The following is a 22,205-nucleotide window of genomic DNA, read 5'->3' on the forward strand; positions in this document are numbered from 1 at the left end:
ACGCATGACATCTAGAGGAAGCCTGGCACCATCCCTACGGTGACGCATGGTGGTGGCAGCATCATGCTGTGGGGATGTATTTCAGCGGCAGGGACTGGGAGACTAGTCAGGATCAAGGCAAATAGGAACGGAGCAAAGTACAGAAATATCTTTGATGAAAACCTGCTCCAGAATGCTCAGGACCTCAGACTGGTGCGAAGGTTCAAGCTTGAGAGGATTTGCAGAGAAGAATGGGAGAAATTCCCCAAATGCAGTGCAGGTGTGCCAAGCTTGTAGCGTCATACCCAAGAAGACTCGAGGATGTAATCGCTGCCAATAGCGTTTCAACAAAGTACTGAGTAAAGGGTCTGAATACTTATGTAAATGTGATATTTCATTCTTTTTATTTTGAATAAATTAGCAACAATTTCTACAAACCTGTTTTTGCTTTGTCATTATGGGGTACTGTGTGTAAAAAAATATTTTTATACATTTTACACTAAGGCTGTAACCTAATAAAATATGGAAAAAGTCAAGTGGTCAGAATACTTCCTGAAGGCACTGTATGTTCTCATGGCCATGGCACAAGTGAAATACTATAGCATAGTAGCCATGACCGTACTGTAAAATATCCCATGAGTTGGGATATGGAAAACACATAGAAAAACACATAGAAAAACACATGTAGGCAGCTAGTACTCATACCGTATCAGTTTTGTTTGACCTACTTAATGCTTCACTGACAGCTGGAAGTGAACCGAAACCTGTGTGCAATATTATGTAAACCTTCCCAGAATGTTTGTCTCACCAGAGAGGAATGATATCAATGTGAAGCACTCTAATCACTTTCACTACCACCGTCTCCCTGAGAAGATAACTGGTTTGACAGCATTTCTCTCTCCCCAAACAGTATGCTGATCTCTTTCTGACACCAGTGCATTTCTCCCAGATCTGCAGGATTTGATAAACACTCCTCGTTCATAAAAGAGTGTGTGCCACTCCCATCCACGTTAGTTGACAGCAGACCCCCTGAAAAAAAATCATCTTCACCATCTAATCAAAGTTAGTCTGAATCAATGTCTCCGGCACAACCTTTTACACCCACAAGTGACACATTTGACGGTTTCCATCAGGCTGTAATTCAGTTTGCAAATGCCTAACGCAATTTCTAAGGGAGGTCAGGAGATGACGTGCAACAGCAGCTAATGCCAGTTCGATTGGGCAAGCCGCTAAGGGCATTGCATTACAACAAGGGATGCTAGTCAACAACAGGAATTTAGATAGAAGAAGGAACGCTTGCTGTCGTCCTTTTTTCCATGGGACATTCCTTGTAGGCCCATTACTTTCAGACAAAATATTGCATTATTAATTAATGCAATTTGTTGACTCAGTCTATGGATATTAATAGTAGACCAAAATACTATTACAATGCCATTATGCTAGCAAATCGTCACATATGGTGGAGAATGCATGCAAAATACTGTGATACCTAAACAAAATACTTTTACATACATAAACCGTGGACATTAACATACTTTGCAAGAGCTAAAGATCTAATCGGTGGTCTAGTTAACGACACCGGCGGGCTAGAGGAATATCTTTGAGTTGAGACAGCCCGTTTCAAGGTTAAATGATCCACAGAGGCCTGTGGTGCTTAGCAACTGCAAACATGACTAATGTAGCCCCTGATCCAGCTCCGGACGCAGGTGTGCCACCTCAGCAGCACCCCAAGAAAGCCTCCTCTGCCTGGGCACTTCTGGCCTTGCCCAGGTAATTGACGGTGAGCGATCGCTCAAGTCTCCAGGGTGATGATGTGGAAAATATCCTTCCATGCAATGTTAGCCACCACATGGCCTCTCAGTATACCTGTACTAATACCCCCCCCCCCCCCCCCCCCCCCCGAGTTTAATCCCATTGCCGCTAAGGTTACTATTTGGGCAATTATCATGCAGTCTGTCTTCTAGCAGACTTCAAACCTGTCAGTATAGACACAGGTTAAAGCCACAACTATTTTATAGGCTGATGAGTTTGAAATACTTTCATCAGACATCCAGTTGCATCCACTTGTGTAGTGTAAGGATACATAGCATAGATACTGCAGAACTTCATTTTTCTTCCAAGCAAGCCACTCATTCCCACCTTGAAGATGATACATTTTTTAGCTTACTGCTATCTCCTCAAAACAGTGCACATTCCCCTACATTCTCTCTCTTTCTCTTCCTCTCTCTCGCTAAATCTCTGTGATGGTTTTACCCAATTATACCCCTTATCAATCTAAAGTCATGATATTGACTATTTCCTGGCATTTTCTGAGTAGGTCGGCCTGTTTTGTGCGATGAGAGACAAGTATGTACTGTATGAGCTAAAGCTGCAGGGACTACCATACACCGAGGATCCAATCATTTCCCCTTATACGATATGTTAGTGGAATAGCAACAATCGACTCAGTGGTGATAGCGGGGAGAGCTCCTCAGAATTGGATCCTTTGACGAATCCCTACCCTGACTTTCTACACAAGTGAAAAATCTGAACTTAATAAAATATCAAGTTGGCTATATTCTTGCAGGTGGATGGAGGGGGCATGATGGTTCACTGGCTCTCCTAGCATAGGCTCAATAACCACAAACATTCAAATATAATTTTTGGTAACAAATAGCATTTTAGTTAGCAACTATGGTAGTTGAATTTTCAACACTAGGAAACAAACATTATTTAATCATATTATATTTAGCTTTTTTTATACATATTTGTTTTATATATCTCACATAGAATTGCTTTACAGCCTAAGACAATTACGCTATTATGCACTGTTACATTACAGTAAGGGAATTGCAAAATGGTGTATTTACAAGTGCAGGCATGGATAGTTTCCAATGGTCTCATTCATCCCCTCTCCCGTGTAACTATACCCCAGGTCGTTGCTAAACTCAGCAAAAAAAGAAACATCCCTTTTTCAGGACCCTCTTTCAAAGATAATTCGTAAAAATACAAATAACTTCACAGATCTTCATTGTAAAGGGTTTAAACACTGTTTCCCATGCTTGTTCAATGAACCATAAACAATTAATGAATATGCACCTGTGGAAAGGTCGTTAAGACACAAACAGCTTACAGACGGTAGGCAACTAAGGTCACAGTTCTGAAACTTTTTACTGCCTTAGGCATGCTGTAAGGAGGCATGAGGACTGCAGATGTGGCAAGGGCAATAAATTGCAATGTCCGTACTGAGAGACGCCTAAGACAGCAATACAGGGAGACAGGACGGACAGCTGATTGTCCTCGCAGTGGCAGACCACGTGTAACAACACCTGCACAGGATCGGTACATCCGAACATCACACCTGCGGGACAGGTACAGGATGCCAACAACAACTGCCCGAGATACACCAGGAATGCACAATCCCTCCATTAGTGCTCAGACTGTCCGCAATAGGCTGAGAGAGGCTGAACTGAGGGCTTGTAGGACTGTTGTAAGGCGGTTCCTCCCCAGACATCACCTGCAACAATGTCACCTATGGGCAGAAACCCAACGTCGCTGGACTAGACAGGACTGGCAAAAAGTGCTCTTCACTGATGAGTCGCGGTTTTGTCTCACCTGGGGTGATGATCAGATTCGTGTTTATCGTCAATGGAATGAGCGTTACACCGAGGACTGTATTCTGGAGCGGGATTGATTTGGAGATTCAGTCATGGTCTGGGGCGGTGTGTCACAGCATCATTGGACTGCTTGTTGTCATTGCAGGCAGTCTCAATGCTGTGCGTTACAGGGAAGACATCCTCCTCCCTCATGTGGTACCCTTCCTGCAGGCTCATCCTGACATGACCCTCCAGCATGACAATGCCACCAGCCATACTGCTCGTTTTGTGTGTGATTTCCAGCAAGACAGGAATGTTAGTGTTCTGCCATGGCCAGCGAAGAGCCCGGATCTCAATCCCATTGAGCACGTCTGGGACCTGTTGGATCGGAAGGTGAGGGCTAGGGCCATTCCCCCCAGAAATGTCCGGGAACTTGCATGTGCCTTGGTGGAAGAGTAGGGTAACATCTCACAGCAAGAACTGGCAAATCTGGTGCAGTCCATGAGGAGGAGATGCACGGCAGCACTTAATGCAGCTGGTGGCCACACCAGCACACACTGTTACTTTTGATTTTGACCCCCTTTTTTCAGGGACACATTATTCAATTTCTGTTAGTCATATACAGTGGGGCAAAAAAGTATTTAGTCAGCCACCAATTGTGCAAGTTCTCCCACTTAAAAAGATGAGAGAGGCCTAAAATTTTAATCATAGGTACACTTCAACTATGACAGACAAAATGAGAAAAAAAAATCCAGAAAATCACATTGTAGGATTTTTAATTAATTTATTTGCAAATGATGGTGGAAAAACAAGCAAGATTTCTGGCTCTCACAGACCTGTAACTTCTTCTTTAAGAGGCTCCTCTGTCCTCCACTCGTTACCTGTATTAATGGCACCTGTTTGAACTTTTTATCAGTATAAAAGACACCTGTCCACAACCTCAAACAGTCACACTCCAAACTCCACTATGGCCAAGACCAAAGTGCTGTCAAAGGACACCAGAAACAAAATTGTAGACCTGCACCAGGCTGGGAAGACTGAATCTACAATAGGTAAGCAGCTTGGTTTGAAGAAATCAACTGTGGGAGCAATTATTAGGAAATGGAAGACATACAAGACCACTGATAATCTCCCTCGATCTGGGGCTCCACGCAAGATCTCACCCCGTGGGGTGAAAATGATCACAAGAACGGTGAGCAAAAATCCCAGAACCACACCTAGTGAATGACCTGCAGAGAGCTGGGACCAAAGTAACAAAGTCTGCCATCAGTAACACACTACGCCGCCAGGGACTCAAATTCTGCAGTGCCAGACATGTCCCCCTGTTTAAGCCAGTACATGTCCAGGCCCGTCTGAAGTTTGCTAGAGAGCATTTGGATGATCCAGAAGAAGATTGGGAGAATGTCATATGGTCAGATCAAACCAAAATATAACTTTTTGGTAAAAACTCAAGTCGTCGTGTTTGGAGGACAAAGAATGCTGAGTTGCATCCAAATAACACCATACCTACTGTGAAGCATGTAATCCATGGCTTCTGGTTGGGGTATGTACTGTACCTACGGTCACTGTGGGGACAACGTAATTGATGCACTTATTGAGACAATGACTTATGTGGTGTACTCCTCATTGCCATCGGAGGAATCCTGGAACATATTCTAGTCTGTGCTAACAAAACAGTCCTGTAGCTTAGCATCTGCGTCATCTGACCACTTTTTTATTGATATAGTCACTGGTGCTTCCTACTTTAATTTTTTGCCAATCAGGAGGAAAGAATTATGGGCAGATTTGCCAAATGCAAGGCAAGGGGGAACTTTGTATGGGTCTCTGTGTGCAGTAAAGATGATCTAGGTGGAGTTTTTTTCCCTCTGGTTGCACATTTAACATGCTGAAATTTGGTAAAACGTATTTAAGATTCCCTGCATTAAATTAAATCAAATCAAATCAAATTTTATTTGTCACATACACATGGTTAGCAGATGTTAATGCGAGTGTAGCGAAATGCTTGTGCTTCTAGTTCCGACAATGCAGTAATAACAAGTAATCTAACTAACAATTCCAAAACTACTGTCTTGTACACAGTGTAAGGGGTTAAAGTAGGAGCGCTGTGTTTTCTTGTACACAACATACTTTCAAAATATGTTTTGTGTGTGAAATAAACAAGAAATAAGAAAAAGACTGAAAACTTGAGTATGCATAACTATTCACCAAAGTCAATACTTTGTAGAGCCACCTTTTGCAGCAATTATAGCTGCAAGTCGCTTGCGGTATCTATAAGCTTGGCACATCTAGTCACTGGGATTTTTTGCCATTCTTCAAGGCAAAACTTCTCCAGCTCCTTCAAGTTGGATGGGTTCTGCTGGTGTACAGCAATCTTTAAGTCATACCACAGATTTTTAACTGAATTGAGGTCTGGGCTTTGACTAGGCCATTCCAAGACATTTAAATGTTTCCTCTTAAATCACTCGAGTGTTGCTATAGCAGTACGCTTAGGGTCATTGTCCTGCTGGAAGGTGACTGAAACAGGCTTCCCTCAAGAATTACCCTGTATTTAGCACCATCCATCATTCCTTCAATTCTGACCAGTTTCCCAGTCCCTGACAAGGAAAAACATCCCCACAGCATGATGCTGCCACCCCCATGCTTAGGGGGGTTCTCGGGGTGATGAGAGGTGTTGTGTTTGCACCAGAAATAGCATTTTCAGAACAAAGTCCACCTGTGTGCAACTAAAGTCCACCTGTGTGCAATCTAACTAATTATGTGACTTCTGAAGGTAATTGGTTGCACCAGATCTTATTTAGGGGCTTCAAAGCAAAGGGGGTGAAAACATATGCACACACCACTTTTCCGTTTTACATTTTTTTGAATTTTTTGAAACAAGTCATTTTTATTCATTTCACTTCACCTATTTGAACTATTTTGTGTATGTCCATTACATGAAATGAAAATAAAAATCAATTTAAATGACAGGTTGCAATGCAACAAAATGGGAAAAAAGCCAAGGGGGATGAATACTTTTGCAAGGCACTGTAGGTAGTGTGGTCTACAGTTTATCATGAGAAACAGGCGAGCAATAGCTCGAGACTTCCTTAGATATCGTGCACCAGCTGTTTTTTTTTTACAAAAATAGATAGTTCTCCGCCTCTTGTCTTATCAGACGCCGCTGTTCCATCGTGTTGGTGCAGCGTATTAGTGTCGTCGTTCAGCCACGTCTCCGTGAAGCGTAAGATATTGCAATCTTCCGCATAGGTAATCTATTTTATTGTCCAAAGATTGCACGTTTGCTAGCAGAATGGAAGGAATTGGGGGAAGTGGGGGTTTATTAGACCACCTATGAATTCTCAAAAGGCAGCCCACCCTTTGGCCCCTTTTTCTCCGTCTCCTCTTCACGCAAAACACAGGGATTTGGGCCTGTTTCTGAGAAAGCAGTATATTGTTCACGTCGGCCGAAAAAAGGATTCTGCCAGTCCTTGGTGAGCAATCGCAGTCCTGATGTCCAGAAGTTATATTCGGTCATAAGAGACGGTAGTGGCAACATTTTGTACAAAATAAGTTAAAAAATAAGTTACAAACGAGGCAAATAAACAAAACAAAAAACACAATCGGTTGGGGGCACAGAAAATGTCTGCCTTCTTCTCCGGCGCCATCTTAACATGCTGCAAAATAAATGAACACATAGATGTTATTCAGTCATTGCACCCACACTGCTCGTGCGCAACTAGCGTCTGCGTGGCCAGGCGCTAAAATAGAACTTGTTTCTATTGATGACGCTCGGCACACTGAAAGTCCTGCCTCTCACATACAGTGGGATACAAAAAAGTATTTAGTCAGCCACCAATTGTGCAAGTTCTCCCACTTAAAAAGATGAGAGAGGCCTGTGATTTTCATCATAGGTACACTTCAACTATGTTAGACAAAATGAGAAAAAAAATCCAGAAAATCACATTGTAGGATTTTTAATTAATTTATTTGCAAATTATGGTGGAAAATAAGGCCTCCTTGGTTTTTAGGAGCATATACCTGGTCCACACCCCAGTTCAGTCGGTTGTGGTAATGCACCTTATAAAGTCCAAAGAAGAAGAAGAAGCCTGAAAGAATAGAGATTACTAGAAATTAACTCAGTTTACCATTTTATCGGTGGATTCATTTCTTGGCGTTAGCCGGATCATCCGCTGAATTGCAGAGCTCCAAATTCAAATTAAATTACAAAAAATATTTAATTTCCATGAAATCACACGTGCAACATAGCAAAACACAGCATAGCTTGTTGTTAATCCACCTGGCTTGTCAGATTTCAAAAAAGATTTACAGCAAAAGCTATCCAAGCATCTCTCAGTAGACAAAACATTACAAACAGCTAGCAGCAAAGTAGATTGGTCATGAAAGTCAGAAAAGCAATTAAATTAATCACTTACCTTTGATGATCTTCAGATGTTTGCACTCACGAGACTCCCAGTTACACAATAAATGTTCCTTTTGTTCGATAAAGATTATTTTTATATAAAAAAAACTCAATTTGGTTGGCGTGTTTTTTTCAGAAATCCACAGGTCATGACGGGCAGACGAAAATTCCAAATAGTATCCGTAAAGTTCGTAGAAACATGTAAAACGTTTTTTTTTATAATCAATCCTCAGGTTGTTTTTACAATAAATGATCGATAATATTTCAACCGGACCATAGCTTTTTCAATAGGAGAGAGAGAAAATGTCTGCTCCAAGCTGTTGCACATGCAAAACTCTGCTGGCACCCAGCCATCCACTGACTCGATGTGACCGTTCTCGCTCATTTGTCAGAATAAAAGCCTGAAACTATGTCTAAAGACTGTTCACACCATGTGGAAGCCATAGGGAAATTAATATGGTTGATGTCTCTTTAAATGGAGGGAAGGCATGCAATGGAACAGGGAGATTCGTTTCTCTTAGGCACTTCTTGGTTGGATTTTCCTCAGGTTTTCGCCTGCAATATCAGTTCTGTTATACTAACAGACAATATTTTGACAGTTTTGAAAACTTTAGTGTTTTCTATCCTAATCTGACAATCAGATGCATATTCTAGATTCTGGGCCTGAGAAATAGGCAGTTTCATTAGGGTAGGTTTTTCATCCAAACATCAAAATACTGCCCCCTACACTCAACAGGTTAATTGTCAGAGAATAGGACCTTGTGCATTTCAGGTAAAATAACAACCAATGTTTATATCCCAGGACTAATTAGATAGCAACAGCAAGCTAGCCATGAACGTTTAATGCTTTTTGACTGGCCCCCAAATTAATATAAGTGCGTCAGAGTTTGTTTTGATATTTCAACCTGCGTGTTCTGATCGCATCTGGTGTGGGTGGAAAAAAATATACTTGCGTGCGTTGGTGCACTCGGACACACGTACTCGTGCGGTCTGGTCAGCATATAACAATGAAAATACATTTCTTAAATAATGGAAGGCAGTGGGGCAAGATCAGGTGGGACCATTCTAATCAGTGTGTGGGCAGATACGCGTGTGACAGTTACCACAGCCACAAAGTTGTCTATATCATAAAAATTCATGAAAACAAAAATGTGCTTTTTGGTTTTAAGGTTAGAAGTATGCTTGTTGTCAAAATTGCAGTGTCCTATTTATATCACTACACTCTTTAAATCATTCCGAAACTCCTGTTCGATCAAATAAGTCATACTTAGGGAAAAAAGCCATAACTTTTTTGTTAACCAAATTTGTCACTCGCTCTTTGACCTCGATACAAAAACTCCTTGCTTGGTGAGCAAAACAAATTTCAAATTAAACAACACCAGGCCCAGTTATCCCTTTTGCTTCGCCTCTTTCTCTCTTGTGTGGTGTACTGATTGGAATCATCCTCATTGACCAGAATGTGTTGCACCTGTTGTCCTCTTTAGTCAGAAGGTGTTTCACATGTTCTAGCACAGCTGATATTTAAGTGCTGCTAGCCCAGTGCTTCAGTTGGAAGAAGAGATCTCATAAGACCCAACTGGAGTTGCTTGGCCAGCAATCAGTAGGCCCCCCATGGATGCCTTTCAGTACCCATTTGAAAACCCACATGTTTCGTTCTGGTTGTCAGTGGCTCATTTGCTAGTTCCCTTTTTCTGTTGAGTGATGATTTTTGCTTTCTTATTGGGGAACGTAACAAGTCAGACATGCACGCACACACACACATACCCATGTGTATGTACATACTCACACGTGTGCATACACACACGGACGTAACGCATCACACACGCACATACAAGGCAACACGTGACTCTTTATGTTTTCCCATTGACATTGATCAACATTTTATCCAGAGCATGTTCAATCCAAACACAAACACATTGTGTGTCACACATACTGTAGCTGGCTCCTAAGGCATTTCAAAGCTCAACAACTTAACAACTCAAGGAACACTGGACTACAAAGACATTTCGACAATGTATGAAGACTAAAGTTGTACAGTGAAGTACACAGGCTATAGTGAAGTGAAACTCCTTTCTCTGTCCAGTCTCTTCTGATGGATTGAATTAAACAACACACAGATATGTATCTGTTTCATTTCCTCCGTTTCTCCTCTTTGTCCTTCAGGCTTCCGCACAGATAGCACCATAATGGGAGAAGAACGGGATAGTTCTTCTCATGGCCGGCCAATTCCCTTTAAAAATCACATCCACAACCCTTCTAAAAAATCTTCCGCTCACACTACTGTCGCACAATGGCAATCAGACATTCCTTGTAGTCTGGAACTGGGAGCTTTTTGATGTCACACTACAGTACAATATGGGAAAATGGTTTGACTTAAGACATGTTTACAGTAGAGGCAATGCATCCTGGCGACTAGTTGAAGGGGAGGTTTTCTGCTAACTGTCATGAAGAAATGTTTGTAACCAACTCAAATATTAATGTGTGTTAATTCTTACTTGCACATGTGAGAAGAATTAGGAATGGAGTATAGGAAGCTGAGGATTAGAGGCTCCAGAAATGAACGGCAAATCAATTTGGATGGGAAGAAGTTAGGCTGGGCTGCCACTCTTTTAAACAATCAGTTGTCAATCGTAAACCTAATTGTCAGCAGTAGGTAATATCATAACAGTTGTGAGGTTTGCAGCAGCAAAGGTTTGGGCTAGTTCATTTCAACCAGAAAACCTAAATGGATTAGAAAAATCTGGATCACACTTAATTTAAAGGGGGCCAGCTGAGACAATCAGTTGTGTTGTGACACGGTAGGGGTGATATACAGAATATTGCCCTATTTGGCAAAAGAACAAGTCCATATGACAAGCACAGCTCAAATAAGCAAAGAGAAATGATAGTCCATCATTACTTTAAGACATGATGGTCAGTCAATCTGGAAAATTTCAAGAACTTTGAAAGTTTCTTCAAGTGCAGTCGCAAAAACCATCAAGCGCTATGATGAAACTAGCTCTCATGAGGACCGCATCAGGGAAGACACAGAGTTATCTCTGCTGCAGAGGATACATTCATTAGAGTTACCAGCCTCAGAAATTGCACCCCAAATAAATGCTTCACAGAGTTCAAGTAACAGACACATCTCAACATCAACTGTTCAGAGGAGACTGCGTGAATCAAGCCTTCATGGTGGAATTGCTACAAAGAAACCATTACTAAAGGACACCAGTAAGAAGAAGAGGCTTGCTTGGGCCAAAGAACACGAGCAATGAACATTAGACCAATGGAAATCTGTCCTTTAGTCTGAATTTGAGATTCTTGGTTCAAACAGCCGTGTCTTTGTGAGACGCAGAGTAATGTAGTTGAACGGATGATCTCAGCATGTGTAGTTCCCACCATGAAGCATGGAAGAGGAGGTGTGATGGTGTGGGGGTGCTTTGCTGGTGACACTGTCAGTTATGTAACCAGCATGGCTATCACAGCATTCTGCAGCCATTCACCGTCCCATCTGGTTTGCGCTTAGTGGGACTATCATTTGTTTTTCTACAGGACAATAACCCAACAAACCTCCAGGCTGTGTAAGGACTATTTGGCCTAGAAGGTGAGTGATGGAGTGCTGCATCAGATGACCTTGCCTCCACAATCACCTGACCTCGACCCAATTGAGATTGTTTGGGATGAGTTGGACCACAGAGCGAAGGAAAAGCAGCCAAAAAGTGCTCAGCATATGTGGGAACTCCTTCAAGACTGTTGGAAAACCATTCCAGGTGAAGCTGGTTCAGAGAATCCGAAGAGTGTGCAAAGCTGTCATCAAGGCAAAGGGTGGCTACTTTGAAGAATGTCAAATATAAAATATATTTTCATTTGTTTAACACTTTTTTGGTTACTACATGATTCCATGTGTGTTATTTCATAGTTTTGATGTCTTCCTTTGAATAGTAGAAAATAGTCAAAAATAAAGAAAAACCCTTGAATGAGTAGGTGTGTCAATTTTTTGACTGGTACTGTATGTTTCTGCAAAATGTTCACTGCTAGCTTGCGAGGCCAAGTGTGCAGGGTGCTTCATTTCGGTCGCACAGCGATCAAATCTCCCCCCGCCCGATTTTCCGAATGTCTGGTGATGTCTCTGCGCCTTATTACAGTGTATTTAAATGTATAATTAGTATTGTATTTAATTGTAATAAGTCGTAGTTACACTGTAATAACAAAATTAACTGTCAGTAATTGCAGAGGTGTAACAACAAATGCTTGTTACAAATAATTTAGTGTTTTGTTTCATCTCAGCTGCATCCAATTCAGTAACTGTCACAAGGTTGTAATCTCTTGTGGAAAGATTGCTGGGTGCCCAAGATTAAAACGGTTGGAGGCTCAGTAGGCTATAATTACCTACCTGTGAATGCACACTCTTCAAAATATACACTCAGTGTTGTTACTAGCACTTTCCCCCCCAAAAAGTGTACCACCTGGGTTAACTTGGTTTACAGAAACAGATCCGATATACACTGAGTGTACAAAACATCAGGACACGTTCCTATTATAGAGTTTCATCCCCGTTTACCCTGAGAACAGCCTCAATTCGGTGGGTCATGGACAACAAGGTGTCGAAAGCGTTCCACAGAGATGCTGGCCCATGTTGACTCTAATGCTTCCCACAATTGTGTCAAGTTGGCTGGATGTCTGTAGGGTGTTTGACCATTCTTGATACACACGGGAAACTGTTGCGAATGAAAAACCCAGCAGCGTTGCAGTTCTTGACACACTCAAACTGGTGGGCCTGGCACCTACTTCCAATCAATCAATCAAATGTATTTATAAAGCCCTTCTTTTTTTTTTTTATCAGCTGATGTCACAAAGTTCTGTACAGAAACCCAGCCTAAAACCCCAAACAGCAAGCAATGCAGATGTAGACGCAAGGTGGCTAGGAAGAACTCCCTAGAAAGGTAGGAACCTAGGAAGAAACCTAGAGAGGAACCAGGCTCTGAAGGGTGGCCACAACGTGTGCAACAGGTCAGCAGCTCAGGAGTTAATGTCAGTTGGATTTTCATAGCCGAACATTCAGAGTTAGAACCATACCCCATTCAAATGCACTTAAATATTTTGTCTTGCCCATTCACCCTCTGAATGGCACGCATCCACAATCCATGTCTCAATTGTCTTAAGGTTTAAAGTCTCTATTTAACCTCTCCTTCCCTTCATCGAAACTGGTTGAAGTGGATTTAACAGGTGACATAAATAAGGGATCGTAGGTTTCACCTGGGTTCACCTTGTCTGTCGATGTCATGGAAATAGCAGGTGTCCCTAACGTAAAATAAGCCTATCCAACATTAACCTATTAAAATAATACTTTAGTAATGAGGTGTGTGCAGCAGGCTATAGGCCACAAAACATTATTACTGTATATATTGGCTTTGCTTGAATTGCCCTGCCAATGCATTGTTGTTCTTCTCAGATCATTTATATTTCAACATTCCAGGTACGCTATATAATCACACCGGTGGTAGATCAGTTGTTGTGTTACTTGTGAGGCCCAGCTGAGTGAGCATACATTTAAATAATTAACTTTTTTTATATCACCTAGGCTGATTGCGCCAGCATCTGATGGTCAGTCACAGAGGGAGAGGGCAGCAGACGGGTCCACCTCTTAATGTCATGTCTCTCCGCTCTCCCGTTCCTCCGCTGACACTGACCGAAAAGAGACACCGTCTTCCAGTTGATGGCGGAACTCGAGTCATGTACAAATTGTTGTTTACTCCTATGACCAGAGAAAGTGAAATATTCCTTGCAAGATTAAATGATAGAATGGTTTTATCACCATTTTAAGTGCATTTACTGTGCAAACCATTATTCAACCAAGGTTAATAGGCTTACAATTTGACAAGAACAAATTACCATCTCATACTCTTAACCATAGCTTTTTTATTAATGTGTGTAAAAATGTTTCATTGATTGTTAAAGTAATTGACCCATTGTCGAATGCACCTATAAATGACTTAACAAGTTAAAGTATTTTTTGATGTGAGCCGTTTGTGAACCTTGTTTTTGCCATTTGGCCAGAGCTGTTTATTGCAGAGTTGTGACATTGAGGTAGTCATGTTTTCAGTTGGCTAACACTTATCACGTAGTTTGTGCAGCATGAAATATGTGGGACCCTATCGGAAACTTTAACATTTGTAACAAACATGGTACCAAGCATTTAAAAAAAATATATTTTTAAATGTAACCTTTATTTAACCAGGTAGGCTAGTTGAGAACAAGTTCTCATTTACAACTGCGACCTGGCCAAGATAAAGCATAGCAGTGTGAACAGACAACAACACAGAGTTACACATGGAGTAAACAATAAACAATTTGTTGTTACACCCCTGTAATTACCGACTGTAATTGCCAGAAGTTACATGTTATTACAGTCTAATTATTATTACAATTACAATACTTGCTACAGTGTAATTACATACGTAATTGCACTGTAATAAGGACCCCTTAAAAAGTGTTACCAAATATCCTATTAGAAAACAGTCACTCAACTGTCATTCACTAGACATGTCAAAAACCTGATTTGTTGACATTCAGTGGACTTAGCAAGGGTACGTGACTAACTGCTTGGATAATAGATAGCTACAATACATGACGGTATGAATACCATGAATACCATGGTTAATACCACGGTTAAAGATGCACAATAGAAAGTAAGAATGAAGGTAACAATAAAACCACAGAGCACACGACAATACAACATTAATCTTGGTTCAGTTGTAATGTAGTCCCCTAAACAGGCCTACATACTTACATTAACCCAAAAAGACCTTCCATTCTACTTCTCCAATAGCTTGTAATTCCCAGAAGCCATTCAGCAAGTTACAAAAGAGTCTTTTGCAGGAGGAATTTAAAAACGTTATGATAAGATCCGACGAACTTGCCGGATTGCTTTGCCCAGCTATGTTCCTGTAGGCCTGTAGGCCTATAAAATGAATCAATACATCAATAACTAGATAGCTATAGGCCTAGAAGTGCATATTATGGGTTATGGAAGGTTTTGGATGCTGGAGCAGCCTGAATGTTTCAGACATACTCAGACATCCCCATAGATAGCATTGATCGTCCTCAATATTGTTTCGATTGAAGTGGAATATAGGATAGTGGTTTTGAGGCCTTTCAAGGAACGAAACGTGACTTCAAAATATTTCCTCCTGTGAAAGTGAAACCATACATTCTGTCTCAGAAACACATTTGTGATTGTGACTGAGCAAGACATGTTAATGAACTACATGTTAATTAATGAACTACATTCATCGGTTGTAATCAGGCCAAAAGACAATTCCCATTGCAGTGAATAATTTAGTCTGAAGTGGGTTAACATTTCAAGTATTTATCAGATACTTGGATAGTATCCACCATTTTATTGATCTCACAATCACTGATGATGTAGAATTGTATTAAGATTCCTCAAACATGGTCACATCTCTAGGGAAAGGATTGGAATATGAGCAAAAATCTGGGATGGAAATGACACACATCACAGCTGGTACCACTTAAATATATATATTCCCAGGGGATGGCAGACTGTGGCAGAGCTTTTATCCCTAGCCTCAGTAAACAACAGAGGCTGCACCTCGTACACAGCCCAGCCCAGGTACTTGACAGTATTGATTTATATGTCTGAAAAATGAATGCATAAAGGAAATCAACCAGCCTGCTCTAGTTGGGGTCCGGCTAGAAGTCTTATTAACACATTAGAAAAACAAACACAACATCTGCCAGTGGCTCAGCTGTGGCAGTCTTATTCTCCCCATCACCCTGACTCCGGAGGAGGGAGGAGGCGGCTTTCAGCGTGTCTCAAGCATGTGATTATGGCCGCGACGCCGTGGGAGCTCTCCAATCTTCCACCACTTCCCCAACACAATTAACAACAGGCTCCTCTTGCAATCTCCAGCCTCAAATGCGATAGATTGTACCAAGATTTAGATTGATACTGTGCCTGGGAGGGATAAATTATTACAAACGACTCCGTCCTGACTCCACAGCCATTAGTGAAATGGAAAAAGTGCCAGGTGAAAATAATTGCATTGATTAAAGAAAATGTTCCCTTTTAAGTAAGGGTCGAGCTTCGAAGGCTTAGGGACAAGTTGCCAATCTTGTCTATCAGCCACAAAATCTGTTCTCCATGCTTATCTACAAAGGACTTACATATGTATACTTTTAGGACAATAGTGTGCTTATTTAATAACCTCTTAGAGTCGATTGACGCACCGGTGCACCGTCAGTTTAAGCTAGAGATACGTTTTTTTTTTTTCCATTGGATGAGTCTCAATCCACCTCCTCCACCAGTGTCGCACTTACGCATCTGTGGTGAAAGTAGCAGAGCTAGAGTGGTGTTCGACAGACCATGAGACATCCCGAAAAATCGGTCTTCTCACAAAAATGTCTATAGCATCCAAACGGTTTGCTCTATCACCCACACAAGTGTCAAGGGACTCTTCAGAAACCAGTACCGTTGATGTGCCAACTACTGTTTGTAGCGTAAAAAATGTTTGGCTACAAACTAATGTGACCCCACTGTGGAAAGGGGAGATTCTCACAAACACAATGTTGATTACACCTCTCCCAGGATTTCTGTATCCAGTAAAATTATTTCTGGATGAATTGCTACAGTATTCCTCCTGATGGCATTTTAACCACCTTGGTCCAACCCCCTCAGACTCTGAAAGCACTCAAAGAGCCAAAATGTGCAGGGCTAAATCATTACAGTTCTGTTGCATCAACAACTTTATAAAATCACCACTTGTTTTCTTTTTGTCTCCACCATGCAATTTGTGGTAAAATATTGTCTTTCAAATAAATATTCAATGCGGTTCATGCCATGTGAACGCATACAGCAGCAGATGGAAGGGTTTTGGAAAAAGAAAAAGAAAGTCTCTGAACTTCTGTATTTATATAGTGCCGTATTTTCTGTCATTAATACCATTTTTAAAAATGTATATAAAAAAATAAGGAAATATTACATTTACATAAGTATTCAGACCCTTTCCTCAATACTTTGTTGAAGCACCTTCGGCAGCGATTACAGCCTCGAGTATCCTTGGGTATGTCACTACAAGCGTGGCACATCTGTATATGACTTTAATGGAGGGTAACTTAACTCCGTTTTACCTAATTTCTACCAGCATGTGCAACCAGAGTGAAATAAAACTCTAGACCCCTTTTACTCCACACACAGAGATGCGGTCAAAGCTCTCCCTCGCCTTCCATTTGGCAATTCTGGCCATAATTATATCCTCCTGATTCCTGCTTACAAGTGAAATCTAAAGCAGGAAGCACCAGTGACTCGGTCGAAAAAGAAGTGGTCAGATGACGCAGATGCTAAGCTGCAGGACTGTTTTGGGAGCACATACTGGAATATGTTCCGGAATTCCTCCGATGGCATTGAGGAGTATATCACATCAGTCACTGGCTTCATCAACAAGTGCACCGATGATGTTGTCCCCACAGTGATCGCAAGTACATACCCAACCAGAAACCATGTACTATAGGCAACTGAGCTAAAGGGTAGAGCTGCCGCTTTCAAGGAGCGGGACTCTAACCCGGACGCGTATAAGAAATCTCACTATGCCCTCAGACGAACCATCAAACAGGCAAAGAGTCAATACAGGACTAAGATTGAATCATTCTTCACTGGCTTCGACGCTCGTCGGATTTGGCAGGGCTTGCAAACCATTAGACTACAAAGCGAAGCACAGCCGCGAGCTAGTGACATGAGCCTACCAGATGAGCAAAATAACTTCTATGCTCACTTCGAGACAAGCAACACTAAAGTATGCATGAGAGCATCAGCTGTCCCGGATGACTGTGTGATCTCTCTTTCTGTAGCAGATGTGAATAAGACCTTTAAACTGTCCGCGTCTGTAATACGAACGTATTTTAAGCAGAACACCATAGTGCCTGTGACCAAGAACACTAAGGTAACCTGCCTACCGACCCGTAGCACTCACATCTGTAGTCATGAAGTGCTTTGAAAGGCTGGTCATAGCTCACATCAACACAACTATCCAAGATACCCTAGACCCACTCCAATTTGTATACCGCCCCAACAGATCCACAGATGATGCAATCTCTATTGCACTCAACACTGCGTTTTCCCACCTGGACAAAAATAACACCTATGTGAGAATGCTATTCATTGACTAGAGTTCAGCGTTCAACATCGTAGTGCCCTCAAAGCTCATCACTAAGCTAAGGACCCTGGGATTCAACACCTCCCTCTGCAACTGGATCCTGGACTTCCCGGCAGGCCGCCCCCAGGTGGTAAGGGTATGTAACAACACATCTGCCACGCTGATCCTCAACACAAGGGCCCCTCAGGGGTGCTTGCTCAGTCCCCTCCTGTACCCCCTGTTCACCCATGACTGCATGGCCAGGCACGACTCCAACACCATCATTAAGTTTGCAGATGACACAACAGTGGTAGGCCTGATCACTGATAACGATGAGACAGCCTATAGGGAGGAGGTCAGAGACCGGGCCAGGAAAACAATCAATCAATCAAATGTATTTAAAAAGCCCTTCTTACATCAGCTGATGTCACAAAGTGCTGTACAGAAACCCAGCCTAAAACTCCAAACAGCAAGCGATGCAGTTGTAGAAGCATGGTGGCTAGGAAAAACTCCCTAGAAAAGGGCAGAACCTGGGAAGAAACCTAGAGAGGAACCAGGCTATGAGGGGTGGCCAGTCCTCTTCTGGCTGTGCCAGGGGGAGATTATAACAGAACATGGCCAAGATGTTCAAATGTTCATAGATGACCAACAAGGTCAAATAATGATAATCACAGTTGTTGACGAGGGTGCAACAGGTCAGCACCTCAGGAGTAAATGTCAGGACAGTTGTGAACAGGGCACGACAAAGCCTATTCCGCCTCAGGAGACTGAAAAGATTTGGCATGGATCCTCAGATACTCAAAAAGTTCTACAGCTGCACCATCGAGAGCGTCCTGGTTGCATCACTGCCTGGTATAGCAACTGCTCGGCATCCAACCGCAAGGCATTACAGAGAGTAATGCGTACGTCCCAGTACATCACTGGGGATAAGCTTCCTGCCTTCCAGGACCTCTATACCAGCCCCTGTCAGAGGAAGGCCCTAAAAATGATCAATGACTCCAGCCATCCTAGGCATAGACCGTTCTCTCTGCTGTCGCACGGCAAGCGGTACTGGAACGCCAAGTCTAGGTTCAAAAGGCTTCTTAACAGCTTCTACCCCCAAGTCATAAGACTCATGAACAGCTAATCAAATGGCTACCCAGAGTATTTGCATTGGCCCCCCCTTTTACGCTGCTGTTACTCTCTGGTTATTATCTATGCGTAGTCACTTTACCTCTACCTACATGTACATATTACCTCAATTACCTCGACTAACCTGTGCCCCACATTGACTCTGTGCCGATAGCCAACATATATAGCCTTGATACTGTTTACTGCTGCTGTTGAATTATTTGTATTTTTTTTTTCACTTAACACTAATTTCTCAAAAAATGGCATTGTTGGTTAAACGCTTGTAAGTAAGCATTTCACTTGGAAGGTCTACACCTGTTGTATTCGGCGCATGTGACAAATAACATTTTTATTTCATATGGGGAGTTTCTCCCATTCTTCTCAGCAGATCCTCTCAAGCTCTGTCAGGCTGCTCAGCTATTTTGAGGTCTCTCCAGAGATGTTTGATCGGGTTTAAGTCCGGGCTCTGGCTCCGCCACTCAAGGACATTCGCAGACTTGACTCGAAGCCACTCCTGCGTTGTCTTGGCTGTGTGCTTAGGGTTGTTGTCCTGTTGGAAAGTTAACCTTTGGCCCAGTCTGAGGTCCTGAGCGCTCTGGAGCAGGTTTTCATCAAGGATCTCTCTGTACTTTGCACCGTTCATCTTTCCCTCGATCCTGCCTAGTCTCCCATTCCCTGCCGCCGAAAAACATCCCCACAGCATGATGCTGCCACCACCATGATTCACCATAGGGATGGTTCCAAGTTTCCTCCAGACATGACGCTTGGCATTTTAAGTCAAAGAGTTCAATCTTGGTTTCATCAGACCAGAGAATCCTGAACTCCAAGCAGGGTGTCATGTGCCTTTTACTGAGGAGTGGCTTCAGTCTGGCCACTCTACCATAAAGGCCTGATTGGTGGAGTGCTGCAGAGATGGTTGTCCTTCTGGAAGGTTCTCCCATCTCCACAGAGGATCTCTGGAGCTCTGTCAGAGTGACTGTCAGAGTGACCATCGGGTTCTTGGTCACCTCTCTGACCAAGGCTCTTCTCCCCTGATTGCTCAGTTTGGCCGGGCGGCCAGCTCTTGGAAGAGTCTTGGTGGTTACAAACTCCTTCCATTTAAGAATGATGGAGGTCACTGTGTTCATGGGGACCATCAATGCTGCCAACATTTTTTGGTACACTTCCCTAGATCTGTGCCTCGACACAATCCTGTCTCAGAGCTCTACGGACAATTCCTTTGACCTCATGCCTTGGTTTTTGCTCTGACATGCACTGTCGAATGTGGGACCTTATATAGGCAGGTGTGTGCCTTTCCAAATCATGTCCAATCAATTGAGGAGGAATCAACAGGAGGACTCCAATTAAAAAACATCTCAAGGATGATCAATGGAAACAGGATGCACTTCAGCTCAATTTCAAAGGGTCTGAATACTTGGGTAAATAAGGTATTTCTGTTTTAAATTTTTAGTACATTTGCAAACTTTTCTAAAAACCTGTTTTCGCTTTGTCATTATGCGGTATTGTGTGTAGATTGATGAGGAACATTTTTATTTAATCCATTTTAGAATAAGGCTGTAACGTAACAAAGGGAAGGGATCTGAATTCTTTCCGAATGCATTGCATCTCTATATTTACTGTAATATTTCCGTTAACCCTGTCTAACCCTGTCGTTGCAAAGTCATGTCTAGTCCATCATTAGCGATGAATAGGTCTAAACTGGATGTAACTGCATAGATGTAGATATGTGCTCTTCAGTTAATGAGACGAGACAGAGGTGAAATCAGTTGCAGTTCAAAACATCCTGTTAGATTTTCACAACGCAGTACCCAGGATGCTCCATCTCTGAGAGGCAATCATCCATCCAGCATACTCCCTGCAGCACAGCAATCACTAGTCAGAGCAGCACGACTTCACAGCTCACGCTGGAGGTAAATGGCAATGGCTGATCTAGCAATCACATGGAAAGCTCTGACACAAAGTCCATTAAGAGCCTTTCAGGCCGCCTGATCACAGCTCGGGTGTGGAAACTTTTCAATAATGCAGTGTCTGGCAAGCCTTCTTCACTCAGTTCATTAAAGGGCCCCAGTGTTGGAACACACACCACCACTACTACTTTATTTGAACATGCCAATCACTGGGGCTCAGGCATGCCTTTAGGGTGATAGCAGACGAGGAAAAGGGGAAAAGTCGCTTCAGAGATCAGAGGAAGAGGGATATACACTGGAAGGAGGCAGGCACTTGCGAGGCCAAGGGAGGCCTATCCCTGTCCTCCCCTGATGGTTTGTATTAGGGCTGTGCAGAGATTATACAGTGTTTCCAGTTGTCCCTCGAGGTAAGTGCTTGTCAAAAGTTGCCGTTGATATAAATTAAACTTGAGGAGAATCAATGTCACAGACCATTCAACGTTGCGTAAATCTTAGACAACACAGTGGAGGCCTGACTGTGTCATCATCACGGATGGAGGGGAGGACATTCAGATTGACAGTGACGGGATAGTACATGTATGGTTGGTATTGGGGTCATTGAAGGTGATATAGCATCTGAATAACAAGATTTTGAAGACTCAGGGTGCTGTTTGAATTGGGGTCCTGGGGACCTCCTTAAAATGTGACACAGGGCCAGGGGCTGGATGCTGGTTGTAGGAAACGTCTAGTATTTACAAAAAAATTCTAAGGGACAGCCTGTTACAGCGTAAGGATGATGAAAGAGAAAGGTAAATATTCAATCGGCTCTGGCACAGATGAACCATGGCTAAAGTGTAAATCAAAGTACGCAGAATAACACAGTAGCCTGTGATGAGACGTATAGTGTGACGACAGAATGTGTCTGAATGCCAAACAAATTCAGACAAGGTATACAAAAGGCACATTACTTGGTCAGAAAAAAACTACGACAAGGTTGTGGGTTTAAGTCCCACAGGGATGACACAGACATTCTAAAAGTGTATGCACTCATTGTACTGCAAGTCAATTAGGATTTTAAGGAAACATCTGGTAAGTGTCATTACTATCCTACCAGTACAACAAT

Source organism: Oncorhynchus mykiss, chromosome 24 (assembly GCF_013265735.2).
Source record: "Oncorhynchus mykiss isolate Arlee chromosome 24, USDA_OmykA_1.1, whole genome shotgun sequence".
Classification (NCBI taxonomy): Eukaryota; Metazoa; Chordata; class Actinopteri; order Salmoniformes; family Salmonidae; genus Oncorhynchus; species Oncorhynchus mykiss.